Here is an 18889-nt window from a genome sequence, read left to right as displayed (position 1 = left end):
ATTTGGGGATGACTAAAAGGATGAAATTGTTAAATAAATAAATAAAGCAAGCAAGCAAGCCATAGGGAAGATAGCTTAGGCTGGAGGTGTTGAAGATCAGGAGTTTAGTTTGACATACTGGGTTTTAGATACTTATTACATATTCAAGCATGACACTGGGTAGACAGTTGAGTATGTGAGCCAGTAGTTCAAAAGAAAGGTCAGGCTGAAAATATGAATTTAGAATTATTTACATATAGATGATATTTTAAGCCATAGATCAAGTGAGATCACCAAGAACATGAATGTAAGCAAAACAGAAAAAGGAGATTCCAAAGTTGAGAGGACAGAGAGAAGAAGAAGAACCAAGAACAAAGAGACTAAGAATGAACAGTCATTAAGGTAGGAGGAAAATAAGACACTGTGGAAGGCAAGTGCGTACATCAAGGAGATGGACCACAGGCTGCTAAGTCAGTCGCCCGGAAGGCTGAAAGTCGACACTGGATTTGCCAACGTGGAGGTCAATGATGATCTTGGCAATGATAGATTCAATGAAGTGGGTAGGACAAATCCTGAATTTTCATAACTTTAAGAGACAATGCCCTCCTAACCCCCCAGTACACTGGAAGAGGAAGCTTCCAGCTCCAAGTCACCGGAGCCCATGTCCCCCAGCTCAGTATAGTCATGAGTGCAGTGCAGAGGTGAAGGTGACAGGGCAGAAGGACAAGTAATTTTTGCTCCTGGTCAAGTCAGTCAAGGGGGCAGCACGGGCCATACTCATCCACCAGGTGCTGGAGGACCCTGGTGTCCCCGTGTTTGCGAAACTGCTGGATAAGTCCAATGTTAGAGAGCTGGCTGAAAGTGACATTGCTTCCACATGCTGGCTGCTCACAGTGTTTGCTCATGGAACATATGCTGACTACTTAGCTGAAGCCAGGAATCTTCCCCCACTCACAGAGGCTCAGAAGAATAAACTTTGACACCTCTCCGTTGTCACCCTGGCAGCTAAAGTCAAGTTGGAAGACCTGGTGATTGAAGCCATGTATGCTGATGTGCTTTCGCAGCTCCCTGGATCAGTGCAATCAGCAGCTAGAGGTTGACTACAGCACTGGACGAGACCTACAGCGCCAAGACCCCAGTGCCATTGCCTGAACCCTGCAGGAGTGGTGTAGGGGCTTCGAGGTTGTGTTGTCAGCTATTGAGGAGCCAGTGAACCATACCAACCAGCACGAGGAGCAGCCGCTGGGCCTGAAGCAGCAGACTGAAAGTGAGGTCGCCAACCTTAAAAAAAACCATTGAAGTTACAACAGCGGAAGCAGCTGCAGCCTCATCTTGGGATCCCGAGCAACATCAGACTGAACTGAGGGAGCCAGCTCCAGGCACTCACCAGCGCCAGCCCAGCAAGAAGGCCTCAAAGGGCAAGGAGCCTTGACACAGCGCCGAGATTTGGTCCAAGTCGAACTGAAAGGGATTCATTTCTTTCCTAGGGATGTGGGGCTCCAGCTGCCTGACTGCCTGTCCCTTAGGAGTCCTCAGAGAAACTTCCTGTGCCCCTGGCCAGCTGATAATCCTAGTTCCTGACCTGTCACCTCCTGCACCCAAAGTATAGATGACCTCTTTTCTAGGGAGGAGGCCAGTACAGGTCAAGTTTCTGTTGGTACTTTTTGTTCTACATGATTTCCTCATGTGTTCCATTGCTCCTTCTCCCTGTTGTGCTCTCCTATTTCTTTAATACAGCATCTGTCCGTGTTTATTACTTCTGTCATTGAGCAGGTGGGCAGTCCTGAAGGTTGCTAAGTCTCCAAAATAACCCGCGGGTGCTCCTGCTACCACCCTACCCTGCATGTCTAATCCCTGATTCCTACTCCCTGGGCATGCCCATTGACTAGCATGGGCCCTGCCAGAATTCCTACCGTGAGAATTCTGGGAGCCAGTCTGCCATTCTGAGAGTGGCTGGACACTTTCTTCCTAGCGTCCCAGCACACTACAGTTTCCTTTCTCCCATCCTCCCCTTGGGTCCTGGGAATGCTCCTGCTTCAATGATTCCAGAGCCTGAGAAGGACAGCTGTTGAGATGTCGAGATGTTGAGAAATGGTACTTTGTGGGCTCTGACCATCTTGGGAAGCCCACTGGCAATCCTTGAAAGATTTATGTCCTTTTGTGAGTTTGCTAGCAAAGGGAATATAGCGTGTATTTTTAAAAAGTATATATGCATGTATCTATATGTAACACAACAGAAATAAATCAATGAGAAGTCTATCTCCAAAAAGAGAGAGAGAGAGAGAGAGAGAGAGAGAGAGAGACAATGGGCATTGAGATAAAGAAGACAACTAGTTTTGCCAGTTAGAATGCTTCTGTGTAATGATAAGATCCAATAAGAGTGAGAAACTGGTGATAAACATTATGAAATAAACCCCTGTTATTAATTAAATAACACAAACAAGATTATTGATATTTTTATTTAATTTCAGTTGCTTTACATTTTGTTTCTGGGCTGTGTTTCTCTGAGACTTTAATAAGAGACTGAGCAATTTATTAAATACCCCTGGATTATATTTGGATCTACTGTATGCCCACTCAAAGGTATGGGACCAAAGGTTGAAGAGAGAAAAACAGAAGCAGGGAGGAATAAGAAGAGGAAGGGAAATATATAAAGAAAGGGAATTAAAAGAGCGAAAGGGGAGTGAGAATTACAACAAATGATCAGAGCAAAGGATAAATACAAAGCAAAAAATTGCATTTCTGTCTTTGCTACATATTATAAATATTGTATATTTATATATACAGTTGTCTCTCTAAATCTGTAGGAGAATTAGTGCCAGGAAAATGTTCTAATGCCTTCAATAAAATTGGCCTACTATTTGGATATAACCTATGTATATAGCCTGCCACATACTTTAAATCTTCTATAGGTTACTTATACCAACACAATGTAAGTGCTATGTAAATTATTACATTCTATTATTTAGGAAATAATGAGAAGATAAAAGGTCTATCCATGTTTGATACAAAATGCAATTTTTTTCTGAATATCTCCAAATAATGGTTGGTTGAATCCATGAATATGGAACCTGCAGATGCAGAGGGCCCACTTTATTTATATTCATATAGATTAATATTATGAATATAAAATATCATAAAGTCTGAATCAATATACTTAATAATATTTGGTATTTTAAAAACACCTCAACTTAACAAAGATTAAGTCATTTTAGTTATATGTACTACCAGTACTTCAACTGAGAATTTAAAGATTAGTAACCAGTAGGCCTGAATCTTCAAATGTTGACTTAGGACAACACTTCCTTAACAAGATTCCCAGCATTCAAGAAATAAAAGCAAGCATCAATAAATGAGATGCATTCAAAGTAAAAAGCTTTCTCTCAGCAAAGGAAATAATCAAGAATTTGAAAAGAGAGCCTACAGAGTGGGAGAAAATCTTTACCACATGCACTTCAGATAGAGCACTAATCTCCAAAATTTATAAAGAACTTACAAAACTTTATACCAAAAATACAAAGAACCCAATCAATAAATGGGCTAAGGAACTGGGCAGACATTTCACAGGAGAAGATATACAGGAAATCAACAAATATATGAAAAAGTGCTCATCATGTCTAGTAGTTAGAGAAATGCAAATCAAATCCACCCTAAGATTTCATTTCACTCCATTTAGAATGGCTATTATCAAGAAAACAAGCAACAATAAGTGTTGGCGTAAATGTGGGGAGAAAGGCACACTCATACATTGCTGGTGGAGTTGCAAATTGGTGCAGCCACTCTGGAAAGCAGTATGGAGATTCCTCAGAAAACTTGGAATGAACTCACCTTTGACCCAGCTATCCCACTCTGGTTTATACCCAAAGTACTTAAAATCATCATACTACAGTGATACAGCCACATCAATGTTTATAGCAGCTCAATTCACAATAACTAGATTGTGGAACCAACCTAGATGCCCTTCAATTGATGAATGGATAAAGAAACTGTGGTATATATACACAACGAAATATAAGTTCAGTCATAAAGAAGAATAAAATTATGGCATTTGCTAGTAAATGAATGGAGTTGGAGAATATCATGCTAAGTGAAATAAGCCAATCCCAAAAAATCAAAAGCTGAATGTTTTCTTTAATAAGTGGATGATGATATATAATGGGGGGGTGTAGGGGGTAAGAGAAGAATGGAGGCACTTTGGATTGTGTAGAAGGAAATGGGGTGGAAGGGGTGGGGGAAGGAAAGATAGTGAAGTGAGACAGACATTATTACCCTATGGTACATGTATGATTACATGAATGGTGTGAATCTACATTCTGTACAACCACAGAAACGAAAAGTTGTATCCCATTTGTTTACAATGAATCAAAATGCAGTCTGTAAAATTTAAAAACAAATAAATAAACAAAAATAAAGGTAAAAAAATTTAAAAAGTTTAGTAACTAGGAAATGTGAATAAAATACTTTTTTTCTTAAGATGGTGTATTCCAAAGTAAAATTTCCTCATTATATAAAGATGGAAAGTTACAAAACACTTAACACAAAAAAACCATGAATTATTTCCCTTCAGAGGAGGGGAGAGAGGGAAGGAAGACAGGTCAGCAAAATTATAAAAAATAAGTGACAATTTTAAAAAATCTCTTTAAAATGTAAGATCCATAAGAATAGACACTGTGAATTTTATACTTTCAAAATTCTAGATCTGAAGTCACCCAGTTACTATCAAACTTCTGATTTTTTTTTATTATAATGATAGTTCTGATAGTGATGTAAATTATGATATGGAGAAAATCGTGTTTGGTGTGTGTGTGTGTATGACAAAAACAGCATTTAGATTCTCTGCTTTTTAAAAAGCTAAACAAGAAAGTAAACCAATCCAAATTTCAAAAAGAGGAAGAACTGTTCTACAGTGAGTCACCTGAACGTAAAACAGAGTCACCAAACCACAGTGAGGTATGATTTCTCCTTAGTGAAGGCCCAAATCTCTGTTTCCATTCAGTTGTCATAACACTGTTGGTGGATGTGAGAACCAGACAGAAGACGCTTTCTATAAAATTGAATAAGAATGCTGGACTGTCTTTCTTCCTCCTCTGCATTAACATCTATCTGGGACTGCAGATCTGGCTCACATTTACAGAACTGCTTCCTTTATTTTTGCTACTTTTGAGTAAGGACCAGAAGATGCCCATGACATAATTTATAATAATTCTAAGTCTTTCACATTTTGGAATTCAGCATGATATTCTGGAAGACTCTGAATGAAAAACCATGTAATTCTCATATCAATCAATATCTGAATAAACCTGTAAACTAGGTAAGACATTTAAAATATTATCAGGAGTGGGAAACATGAAATGAAATCTTTACACTTAAATATGATCAAAGTGGCTGGGAAAAATATTTAATGTGACAGAGCTAGGCTGATATTTCCCCTGTGGGTACCAGTATCTTTCTAATCTTCCTTAAGATTAGTTTTAAGCAAACCATGGGGTGCATCTGTTGAAGAACATCCTAATGGAAACTTGTTTAATAAATGACGAGAAAACTGGCCTTATTTTCAAACTTTAAAATGTCTTGAGACACAGCTTCGTGGGAAGCTGAGGCAGGAGGATGGAAAGTTCAAAGCCAGCCTCAGCAACTTAGAGAGGTGCTAAGCAAATCAGCAAGATCCTGTCTCTAAATAAAATATAAAAAGGACTGGGATGTGGCTCAGTGGTTAAACACCCCTGGGTTCAATCTCTGGTACATAAAAAAAAAAAAAAAAAAAAAAAAAAAATGTCTTGGAGATACTGAAGCCAGAATTGGGGACAGGCAGTGTAGAAATAGGGGATCAGGTCAAATCCAGGAAATGGAGGCCAAGAAAGTCATCTGCATCTGGAACTTGGAGACTGCTAATTAATGCCCCCTGGGCCCTTACCTGCCTGAATCACTTTGACCCTCCCCCTGCCATCTGCTGCTCACTTTTTTTGCTATGTCATCTGCAACTCCTGGGCCTAGTCACATAGGCAGGAAGGAGAGATAAGGAGGGAGGGGGAACAAAAGAGATCCTAATCTATAAAAGATGTGGAGTGTGCTCATGTCTTGGGACTCTAGAACATCAACCATGGTCCCCTTCTCCCTCCTGGGAGAAGTCTGTATTATAACCTTTAAATAAAAACTGCTTAATATATGCTTGCCTTGGCGTGCTTCTCTAACGTTCAAACTTCAACATTGGAGGAAGCAGAACTTGTCACCCATAAATGGCAGTATCAGTACCAAATAGTTATTTTAAATTTCTGGGGTCTGAAAATTATGAAGAGAATAAAAATTTTGGTTTTTGTTAAGACTCAACCACCCAAAAGAGGGAGGCAGGCAAAAAATACAACTGTTAGAGTAGTAGTCATTCTTCAGTGCTTTTCCATCTAGATTTCCCTCCATTGTTGAGACTCTGATGCCCCGAGGAAGTCAGGAATAAATAACAGTTTATGGTTGCTTTATTAAAAACACAATATGAAATACTGTAGTTGCCAAATGGAACAGAATGAAATCTATGGAGAAACACATTTTACAATGAGGTTGCAGACAGAGGATGGCTAACTCTTAGAAGAACAGAGAGAAGAAAATAGAAATTCACTTAAAATAAAGATACCCTTTCTATCTTTTTAAAATGAATATAAACACACACACATATACACACACCCCGAGAAGAAAGAGATGCACATCAAATTTTCTTGCAACTTTTTCCTTTGGCTTATATTATACGAAAGTATAATTAAACCCAGGCTGAGCGAAGTGAGTAGCTGGTATGCTTCCAAATTCTCCCACCCCTAAGCTCGAACAGCAAATATGAAATGTTGAAGCATAGTTCTTCAAGTGGCGAATTACAGGCTGGAATATTTGTGAGAAACTGCAATTATATATTTCACGACACCATCTGTCTACAAAAAGAACAAAAAACGTTCTTATTCTATGTGGTTTGGACAGTCGGCTTTAAAAAAAATAACTATATGTTCAATAAATAAATACTTATTTACAAAGGCATTTAGAGTTCTCTGAAGTTACAAAAAAGCAAATGGCGAGTCTTGTTTTCTTTGCATTTATATTATTTGGGGGGAGGGAACATTTCTTATTTAGCCCGTGCTATCATAATACATACTCAGAGTGTGTGCTCTCACATTGCAATTTCCACCAAGAAGGCCAACCACTGCCAATAAGTGTGGTGAAACCCAAATACATTCCCTCGTGCTGCGTTTTTGTGGCTAAGACCTTTTATAGTAATAGCGTACCAAAATAACAACCAGATGAAAATACAAATGTGTGTTGTAAACCCTTAGCATCCATGCTTTTATTCTTGGCTTACTCAGAACAAAAAAGAAGTCTTTCTGTTCTCCATAGCATCTCTGCAATATTCTAAGTGATAAAGAAGAATGGTTGTCAGGATCCATGGATAAACAAACAAAATGAAAATACAAAACAACACTACAGAATTGTGAGACAGTGAAAGCAGGCATTGTTCAAGGGCATAAAGCAGCCTGGACAGGCTGGCTAAACTCCTGGGCATCTTTACCCTTCCTCTGCAGAGCTGCTTTTGTTCCCATCCGAGGTGGTAATTAATGCTCATTAGCATACATTAGCAAATGTTAATCAGTGTCTTCTAGAGAACAAAAGGCAGTGGGGGCAGGGAAGAGTCACAGTTGAAGGCTTGGTGGTGAGGGAGGTGTTGCCACTGAAGATACAGAGAGAAGACCTGGGACTGGAACTTGTAGTTTCCTGGAATTTAGAAGATCTGTCTTTCTGACAAATAGTAACAGCACTGAGAAGGATAGAGTGATACAGTTCTTTTTTTTTTTTTTTTTTTCCTAAAAAGGGGGGGGGAGGGGAAATCAAGTCATTATCTGAAATGAATAATTCTTTTTCTGCCCTTTAGTTACTTGGGGGAAGTCACACTTTATAGGACTTGTTACCCAGCTAAGAGGAGTGTTAGTGAACACAGTCATCACTTAATGAAAAAGAAACTGAAAGCTAGGTGTCCTCATAAATTTATAAGAATTGTGACCATTCATCCATCCCAATTTTTCCCCCACAGGTTTAACTTATAATGTTCAGTAAGACTAAACCAATAAGTAATTTCTAAATGGCCCGTAATGTAATTAAAATTGCTAATATAAAATGTGGTATTCATGTTAATTTATATCCCAGGGGAAGCTAGTGGCATCTGAATATTCTAGTTAGTATTCCACAGTGTTAGAATGGAGACTACACATCTGAAAAACTAGCCAGAAACACTTCAGCCCTCTCTATCCCAGCTTAACATCAAATGGTTTGGTAATTTGAATAATGTCCATTAGAAACTAATTTTATGAATTAAATGTGATCAAAAGAGGTAGTTTGGGTACAAATATTATTTCTGCCCTCTTTCCTGGTCAGAACATATACTGACTTTGATATCCTTTTAGAATAGTAGGTATTCTGGACCCAGGAGTCCCAGACAGTGCTTTGTTTTGCTCTTAATGAAGGATTTTATTGCCTAATAAAACTGTTATGAAGTAGACATATTATTCCCATTTTCCTGAAGAGATATCAGAGAACTAGAGAGTGTAAGTGGGTAGATGGCCTCAGTTCACAAAGATAGTAAATGGTAGATTTTACTTTTACCTTGAAGTCACCCAAAACCATTACCAAGGCCTACTTATTTTATATCTGGTAGGGAATAGACCCATGTGAGCATTGGGAACATGAGGTTAAGGGAATAATTCTATAAACTGGGCCCACTGTTCTGATCCCCATGTATTCCCTTTTTAAAAAAGAGACGCACCTGCAGCCCTGCCTGGTTTAAGTCAACAGGCTATGTTACGTTTCTCAGCAAAGGACCTGCTATCTGCAGGATAAATGCAGGCCTAAGATGCCAATAAGAAGATCAAGTTACTCTGAAAGGGAGTGAGGAGACTTTTGGGACCTTTACCTAGACCAGGTCCCAGAACTCAGGGAGATAAAGATAATTCCCTAACCATAAAATCTGTGAGAACAGGTTTCAATTAGAGCCAGTCATCATGGACCAAAATGACCTAGAGTTGTCATGTGCTATAAGGGACTTGAAAGTCGGCTGTCAGTCGGGGTGGGGTGGGAGGGTGAGAGAAGAATGGAGAACTTTAGATTATGTAGAAGGAAATGAGAGGTGGGGGGGTATGGAAAATGGTGGAATGAGACAGACATCATTACCCTATGTACATGTACGATTACACGAATGGTATGAATCTACATCGTGTACAATCATAGAAACGAAATGATGTACCCCATTTGTGTACAATGAATCAAAATGTAGTCTGTAAAAAATAAATAACTAAAGAAAAAAAAAAAAAAAAAGCCAGGAGGTGAACCTCTGTGGAATATTCTGGAAACTTCCTTGATGTTAGGAAACAAACAGATGAGGATGGTGAGAACATGAGGTTAAGAGAATAAGGCTATCACATGGGCCCACTGTACTGACCCCACATGCTTTCCTTTCCAAGAAGCAATTTACCTGCAGCCAGGCCTGGCCTCAGTAGACAGGATATGTCACATTCCTCAGCAAATTACCAGGAGAAATGCAGGCCCAAGATAATGTTGATAAGAGAAACCCAAGTTACCCCGAAGGAGGAGACTTTTGTGACCAGAATCCTGATCCTCTCGGAGATAAGGATAGTTCCTCCTAAAGTCTGTAAGAATATATGTTTAAGAATCTAATTAGAACTGATCAGCTTGGGCCAAGAAAACTTAGAGTTGCCATGACAGTGGGGACTGGAAAGTCTGATCTACCCTGCTGTCATTCAAAAGTCAAGAGGTAGATCTGGGCAGGACTCTCTGGATACTTCTCTAGGATCCCCAATAAAACTGGAGTACAGGAGAGGCACACTGTCCCTTTCCTCTCTGAGAGGGCCCACTCTTGCCCTTGAGAGTGTCCTTTTCCCCTTTGCTATCCCTTCAATAAACTCATTCCCGTTACTCTGAGCAACATGTCTGAAATCTTTCTGACTTGGTTGCAAGGATCAGGGATATAATATAATATACAGCTGCTCCCCCGCCCTTTACACTGCAGTCATTTCCCCGCCTCCCAACTTACAACCTAGCTTATCAGTCTGTGAACATCCTTGCTGGCTATTGGTTCATCAGTCAGCTTGCAAGTGTCCTTCTCCGTTATTGGTCCCCTGTTAGCCCAAGGAATTCAACCGCTTAATAGCTCCCCCACCATTTTCTCTCTCTCTCCTCCTTGCTTTCATGCTCTCTTCTCCTGACTTTTCACTCTCTCTTGTGCATGCGTTCTCTCTCTCTCTCTCAATCTCTCTCTCTCTCTCTCTCTCTCTCTCATTTTCTCTCTTACCCTGCAGGGAGACACTCTGCCTGTTTGCTTAATAAACTCTCTTATGTGAGTTCCCACGTCCAGAGTGGTTTCTGGGTTCTTACAAGGGGTTGCAGAGGGGGTTTTCACATTGCCTCCATTTCTCAAAAGGCCCCCACTCTGTAACACTGGGATTCCCAAATAAAACTGCAAGGCAGGTGTGTGCCTTCCCTCTTCTCTGAGTGGTCCCACTCTCTCCCTTGAGAGTGACCCTTTTCCCCTTTCCCATCCTGTCTAATAAACTCATGAATATTTCTCTGAGTGACATGTCTGAAATATTTCCAGCTTGATTGTGCAATCAGGATCTGAAAAGGGGATCTCCTTGATGCCTCGGTTTTGTGGCAGGCCTCTGCTCTGTAACAGTATTTTTGATCTGTTTTTCATCATGACCACTTTCAACACCACAGGCAAGTTGCCATCTCCTCTTTCCTGGAACACGGGCTTAGGCGCCCTTGCCCTAAGAAAGCCAGGCTGCAGCACACTGCATATGGTCATGAATGAACTTTTGCTTTTACTTGTCAGATTTTGTTTGGTCAATACAGATACTACAAACTTTCTGGACATCATCAATTGCCTCTTTATAAGACTTAATAAAATAAATGTTATCATCTTTATATTTCAGATGCCTTGACAGAAGAATTAAAAGAAACCAAAAAAAAAAAAAAAGAAAAGAAAGAAAGAAAGAAAGAGTAGAGGCTATCTTTTTTCCATTGTATGTGTATGGCACCTTTGTTTAGGATGAGAAAACTATTTATGTGGGTTTGTCTCTGTCTTCTATTCTGTTCCACTGATCTTCATATCTGTTTGGTGCCAATATCATACCATTTTTGTTACTATAGCTCTGTGGTATAATATAAGGTCAGGTATCATGATGTCTCCTGTTTTACTTTTCTTGTGAAGTACTGCTTTGGCTATTCTAGGACTCTTGTTTTTCCAAATGAATCTCATGACTGTTTTGTCTGTTTCTAAGGAGGACGTCATTGGAATTTTAATAGGAATTTCATTAAATCTGTATAACACTTTTGGTAGTATGGCCATTTATTTGGATTACATTAATTCTGCCTAGCCAAGAACATGGGAGATCTTTCCATTTTCTAAGGTCTTCTTTCTTTAATGTTCTGTAGTTTTCATTGTAGAGGTCTTTCATCTCTTTTGTTAGACTGATTCCAAGTTTGTTTGTTTTTTTTTTGAGGCTATTGTGAATGAAATAGTTTTCCTAATTTCTCTTTCATCTGATTCATCATTGTTGTATAGGAAAGCAACTAATTTATGTTTGTTAAATTTATATCTTACTACTTTGCTGAATTCATTTATTAATATTCATTATTTATTATTCCAGAAGTTTTCTGGCAATCAACAATGGCTAAGCTATGGAACCAACCTAGATGCCCATTCAACAGATGAATGGATTAAGAAAATGTGGTATATATACATATGGAATATTACTTAGCCATGAAGAAGACTGAAATAATGGCATTTGGCAGTAAATGGATGGAACTGAAGACTCTCATGCTAAGTGAAATAAGCCAGTCCCAAAAAAACAAAGGCTAAATATTCTCTCTGATATGTGGATGATGACACACATTAGGGTAGGTGAAAGAAGAATAGAGTTCTTTGGAGTAGACAAAGCGGAATGAAGAGAAGGGAGGGAGGATGGGAATAGGAAAGACAATAGAATAAACAGAAATTTCCTATGTAGGTGCATGAATACAATGAAACTCCTCAGCATGTACAACTGCAAGAATGGAATCTTAATGAGAAGAAGTTATACTCCATGTATGTATAATATGTCAAAATACCATCATGTATACCTAAAAAGAACAAATAAAAAAAAATCAAAACAAAAGTTAGTTATAAAACAGAAAAAGAGGTGGGGGAGACTGGAGGAAGATGGCAGAATAGAGGGGTCACTTCACTAGTGAATCTGTGGCTTAAACCAAGAAAAGCAGACAAGCAGCTTTTCAACAAGGTGAGTGAATGATCACAAAGTAGGGAGGACTTTACTGAAATTTAATACTGAACACTCAAAACAGATCAGGGACTCAGGAGATCTTGTATAATAAAATAAGGGGGAAAGATCCCAGCCCCACAGCTGCGACAATAGCTGGAGGCACGCACCAGAACAGTCCCTATGTGAATGCAGTCAAGCAATAAAGGAATTAAATGAACCCCCATTCTTGGGAAGAATGAGGCATTTGGTGTATGAAGAGCTTAGAGATCAGAGATGCTCATCAAAAAAAAAAAAAACAGTAAGCTGTGCTGCACAGCATCCGTGTATGGGAGGGAAGCCGCCATCTCTGTCCTGCAGGATGCATGTAGGACAGCAGAAGGAGCCATTCTGCAGTTGTGATGTGGGGGCCAGCAGCTGGAGAAGCTGATTACTGACAGACTGGAGTCTGGCCTAAAAAATGAGCCAGGCAAACACAGGTTGCATGACAGAGAGTGTGCCTAAGTGACCAGAAAATCAAGCATGGAGAGAGGTTTACATATGGAAATACTGGTCATGGAAACCCACCTGGCTTCCTCCTCCAATCTGGCTACTTTCAAGATTGGCTGGGAGAGAAATGCCTGACCAAGAATTTGAAAGGACGGCAGTGAGAGACATTGTGTTCAGAGACTGAATCAAAGACCAGGAATTGTGGGGTCTGCAGGCAAAGTAGTGGGCTAAGAACAGGCTCCTACACCACACGAGTGGAACCCAGAGATTCCTGGGCTGCAGTCCTCTCATGTGAACTGGCAATTCCTGGGCCCTGGAGGTGCACTGACTTAAAATCTCCAAACCAGCAAAGAGACTGGAGCATACCTAAAACTACACCCTGCCTCCAGGAGTTCTGACTCCAGGACTAACCCTCTCACCCTAGCAACCCCAACCATCCTGAGGGTACAGCTAGCATCAAACTCCACACACCACCATCTAACTGCTGAGAAGGGAAGCTGAAAAACTTCTGAACTCCAATGGAAACAATTGTTCATTAAGACTCCTTTTTTATCTTTTTCTCTCACATTTCTACCATTTTTGATACCAAGTACTTTTCATTCATCAGTTTATTGAGGATTGGGATGTCTAAATAGTATATTACAGTTTTGTTGTAATATAATAATTGCATAAGGTTATGCAATTATTTATTTTTACTTTTTTCTTTAAAAATATTTTTTCTTTTTCTTTTTAAACTTTTTACTTTATGTATATTTTCCCTCTCACCTGTTTCCCTGAATTCTCTTTCTCTCTTTTCTTCTGCTACTAGCCAACCTCTAATAATCTTTCACTCTTCCGATAATTTCTTACTTCTATTTTTTCTCCTCCTTCCACGTAAACATCACATCCTACAACAATTTAGTTCTCTCTCTGTCCACCAATTGAAATTGTAAATACTTTTGCAAACTTACTGTTTATATGGTAGACAATAATTGAACACATCCTTCATGTTTAATGCAACCAAACTATAGATGTCTTCATAGGAACTATTTGGTTGAAGGCTACATATTGTTTGCAGTGGGTGCTGTTAATATTGGTCTCCCCTTTAAAGACAAGGTACTGGAAACCTTCAGGGACACTATAAGTCTACAAGGTAAAAACTCTATGGCCTCAGATCCACACTGCAAGAAAAAACAAGGCAAAAAAGTGCCCCAAACAAACCATGATGTTCCAATAATAGAATCCATTGACAATATGGTAGAAGAAATATCACAGGAGGAGTTTAGAATGTACATAGTTAAATGAATCCATGACATCAAATGGAGTGAAATCAGAGATAAATTTAAGGAGGTGGAGGATCACTTCAATAAAGAGATAGAGATTCTGAAAATAAATCAAGTAGAAATCCTTGAAATGAAGGAATCAATAAACCAAATTAATAATTCAATGGAAAGCATCACCAACAGACTAGACCACTTAGAAGATATAACCTTATGCAATGAAGAAAAAATATATAATCTTGAAAATAATGTCGACCATGCAGAGAAGATGGTAAGAAATCATGAGCAGAATTTCCAAGAATTTTATGGGATAACATGAAAAGACCAAATTTAAGATTTATCAGGATAGATGAAGGAATGGAGATATAAATCAAAGGAATGCACAATCTTTTCAATGAAATATATCAGAAAATTTTCCAACCCTAAATAATGAAATGGAAAATCAAATATAAGAGGCTTACAGGACCACTAATGTGCAAAATTAAAACAGACCCACACTAAGGCACATTATAATGAAAATGCCTAACATACAGGCTGTGAGAAAAAAATATGAGATTATGTATTTGGGGAAACCAACTTAGATCTCAGGTGATTTCTCAATCCAGACCCTCAAAGTTAGGAGGACCTGGAATAATATATATCAAGCTCTGAAAGAAATTGAATGCCAAACAAAAAATTCTATAACCAGCAAAATTAAGCTTCAACATTGACAGTGAAATAAAAACCTTCCATGACAAACAAAAATTAAAAGAATTTACAACTAGTAAGCCTGCAGTACAGAACATTCTGAACAAAATACTCTATAAAGACAAAATGAAAAAAAAAAAAAAAAGTGAAAACCAGTAAAGGGAGGAACTACACTAAAGGAGAAACTAGTTCATTTTAAAAACTAAAAATAAACCAAAATGACCAGGAATACAAATCATATCTCAAAAACAATCTTGAATGTTAATGGCCTAAACTCATTAATCAAAAGAAAAGACTGGCAGATTGAATTGAAAAACAAAACCCAACAGTATGCTCTCTCCAGGAGACTTACCTCATAGGCAAAGACCTACATAGACTAAAGGTGAAAAGATGGGAAAAAAATCATCACTCACATGGAACACATAAACAAGCAGGGGGTTCTATCCTCATATCAGATAAAGTGGACTTCAAGCCAAAGTTAATCAGAAGGGACAGAGAAGGACATTTCATACTGCTTAAGGGAATTACACATCAGCAAGGCATAACAATCATAAATATTTATGCCCCTAAAAATGGAGCATCTACATACATCAAATAAAACCTTCTCACTTTCAAGAATCAAACAGACTACAACATAATAATACTGGGTGACCTTAACATACCTCTCTCACTACTGGATAGATCCTCCAACCAAAAACCAAACAAAGGAGGTATAGAACTAAATAATACAATCAATAATTTAGACCTAACAGATATCTATAGATATTTCATCCATCAATGAACAAATGAACTTTCTTCTCAGCAGCACATGAATCCTTCTCTAAAATAGACCATATCTTGTGCCACAAAACAAGTCTTGGCGAATTAAAAAAAAAAAAAAAAAATAGAGATAATATCTTTCATTCTAGCAGATCATAATGGAATGAAATTAGAAATTAATGCTAACATAAAAATAGAAGCTACTCTAACAACTGGAGACCAAATAATATGCTATTGAATGATAAATGGAGAGCAAAAGAAATCAAGGATGAAATTGAAAAATACTTGGAGGTAAATGAGAATAGTGATTCCATATATCAAAGTCTCTTGGATACTATGAAGGCAGTGCTAAGAGGAAAGTTCATTGCATGGAGCTCATTCTTAAAAGAATAGAAAGTCAACAAAAAATGGCCTAACATTACATCTCAAAGTCCTAGAAAAAGAAGAACAAATCAACACCAAAAGCAGTAGACAATGAGAAATAATTAAAATCAGCACTGAAATCAATGAAATTGAAGCAAAAGAAACAATTCAAAAAATTGACAAAATGTTGATTCTTTGAAAAAAATAATAAAATTGATAAACCCTTAGCCATACGAATGAAGAGAAAGAGGCAGAAAACGCAAATTTCTAAAATTTGTGATGAAAAAGGAAATAACACAACAGACATTACTCAAATACAGAAGACAATCAGAAACTATTTTGAAAATTTATACTCCAATAAAATATAAAATCTTGAAGACATCAACAAATTTCTGGATACATATGACCTACCCAAACTGAATCAGGAGGACATACACAATTTAAACAATGATTTCAAGCAATGAAACAGAAGACACCATCAAAGGCCTACCACGAAAGAAAAGTCTAGCCCCAGAGAGATTCTCAGCTGAGTTCTAAAAGACCTTTAAAGAAGAATATTCCTCAAATTATTCCATGAAATAGAAAGGAGGGAACCCTTCAAAACTCATTCTATGAAGCTTGAATCTCCCTGATACCTGAACCACACAAAGATACATCAAGAAAAGAAAACTTCAGACCAATATCCCTGATGAACACAGATGCAAAAATTCTTAATAAAATTCTGTCAAATCACATACAAAAGCATAGTAAGAAGATAGTGCACCATAATCAAGTAAAGTTCATCCCAGGAATGCAAGGTTGGTTCAACATATGGAAACCAATAAATATAATACATCACATAAATATACTTAAAGACAAGAATCATATGATTATCTCAATAGATTCAGAACAAGCATTTGACAAAATATAGCACCCATTCATGTTTAAAACACTAGAAAAACAAGGGATAGCAGGAATATACCTCAACATTGTAAAAGCTATATATGCTAAGCCCAAGGCCAACATCATTCTAAATGGAGAAAAATTGAAAGCGTTCTTTCCAAGAACTGGAATAAGACAAAGATGCCCCCTTTCATCACTTTTCTTCAACACTGTCCTTGAAACTCCTGTCAGAGCAATAAGACAGAAGAAAGAAATTAAAGGGATACTAAAAGAAGAACTAAAACTATTCCTAGTTGCTGATGACATGATTCTACAGTTAGAAGATTCAAATAATTCCATCAGAAAATTTCCATAATTAATAAATGAATTCAACAAAGTAGCAGGATATAAAATTAACACTCATAAATCACATAAATCAAATGCATTCCTATATATCAGTGATACATCCACTGTAAGAGATATTAGGAAAACTGCCCCTTTCATAATAGTCTCAAACAAACTTGGGACTCAATCTAACAAAAGAGGTGAAAGACCTCTACAATGAAAACTACAGAACACTAACGAAAGAAATTGAAGATCTCCCATGCTATTGGATAGGCTGAATTAACATTGTCAAAATGGCCATACTACCAAAAACACTGCACAGATTCAATGCAATTCCTATTAAAATCCCAATGATATTCTTCATAGAAATAGGAAAAGCAATCATGAAATTTATTTGGAAAAATAAGAGGCCTGTAGAATAGCCAAAGCAATCCTTAGCAAGAAAAGTGAAATAAGAGGCATCAATACTAGAGAGCTTCAATAACAAAAATGGTATGGTATTGTCACCAAAACAGACATGAAAACCAATGGTACAGAATAGAAGACACGGAGACAAACCCACATTAGTACAATTTTCTCATACTAGACAAATGTGCCAAAAACATACATTGGAGAAAAGATGGCCTATTCAACAAATGGTGCTGGGAAAACTGGAAATCCGTATGCAGCAAAATAAAATTAAACACCTATCTGTCCCCTGCAAAAAACTCAACTCAAAGTGGATCAAGGACTCAGGCACTAGAATAGAGACCCTGCACCTAATAGAAGAAAGAGTAGACCCAAATCTCTACCATGTCAGCTTAGGAATGAATTCTTCAACAAGACACCTAAAGCACAAGAAGTACAATCAAGAATCAATAAATGGGATGGAATCAAACTAAAAAGCTTCTTCATAGCAAAGGGAATAATCAATATGAGAGAGACAGCCTACAGAATGGGAGAAAATCTTTGCCACTTGCAACTCAGAACATTTAATCTGCAGGATATATAAATAACTAAAAAAACTTAACACCAGAAAAAAACAAATAATTCCATCAATAAATAGGCTAAAGAACTGAACAGATACTTCACAGAAGAAGTATGATTGGTCAACAAATATATGAAAAAATGTTCAACATCTTTAGCAATTAGAGAAATGCATATCAAAACTACTCTAAGATTTCATCTCACTCCTGTCAGAGTGGCAATGACCAGGAAGATAAGCAACAATAAATGTTGGTGAGGATGTGGGGAAAAGGTACATTCATACATTGCAGGAGGGACTGTGAATAGTTGCAACCACTATGGAAGGCAGTATGGAGATTCCTTAGAAAATTTGAAATGGAACTACAATATGACCCAGTTATTCCACTCTTCAGCATATACCCAAAGGACTTAAAATCAGCATACTAATGCAGTCATATCAATGTTTATAGCAGCTCAATTCACAATATCTAAACTATGGAACCAACCTAGGTGCCTTTCAATAGACGAATGGATAAAGAAAATGTGGTATATACACACAATGGAATATTACTCAGCTTTAAAGAAGAATAAAATTATGGCATTTGCCAGAAAATGGATATAGCTAGAGAATATCATGCTAAGTGAAATAAGCCAATCCCAAAGAACCAAAGGTCAAATGTTTTCTCTGATTTGTGGATGCTAATTCACAATAAGGGGAGGGAGGCTAGGGAAGAATAGAGGTACTTTGGACTAGACAGAGGAGAGTGAAGGGAGAGGAGGGGGCACAGGGATAGAAAGGATAGTAGAATGAATCAGACATCATTACCCTATGTGCATATGTGATTACAAAATTGTTGTAATTCTACATTATGTACAACCTGAAGATTGAGAAGTTATGCTCCA

The 18889-nt window shown here is 37.9% G+C and overlaps 1 pseudogene; it reads left to right on the top strand.

Annotated features, from left to right (window-relative positions):
- The first annotated feature begins 430 nt into the window (after nt 1–430).
- LOC124964143 (COP9 signalosome complex subunit 7a-like) lies at nt 431–1444 on the top strand (annotated as a pseudogene).
- Nucleotides 1445–18889: the final 17445 nt, after the last annotated feature.

The sequence above is a fragment of the Sciurus carolinensis genome, chromosome 14, assembly GCF_902686445.1.
Source record: "Sciurus carolinensis chromosome 14, mSciCar1.2, whole genome shotgun sequence".
Classification (NCBI taxonomy): Eukaryota; Metazoa; Chordata; class Mammalia; order Rodentia; family Sciuridae; genus Sciurus; species Sciurus carolinensis.
This window is presented reverse-complemented; position numbering and strand designations above follow the sequence as displayed.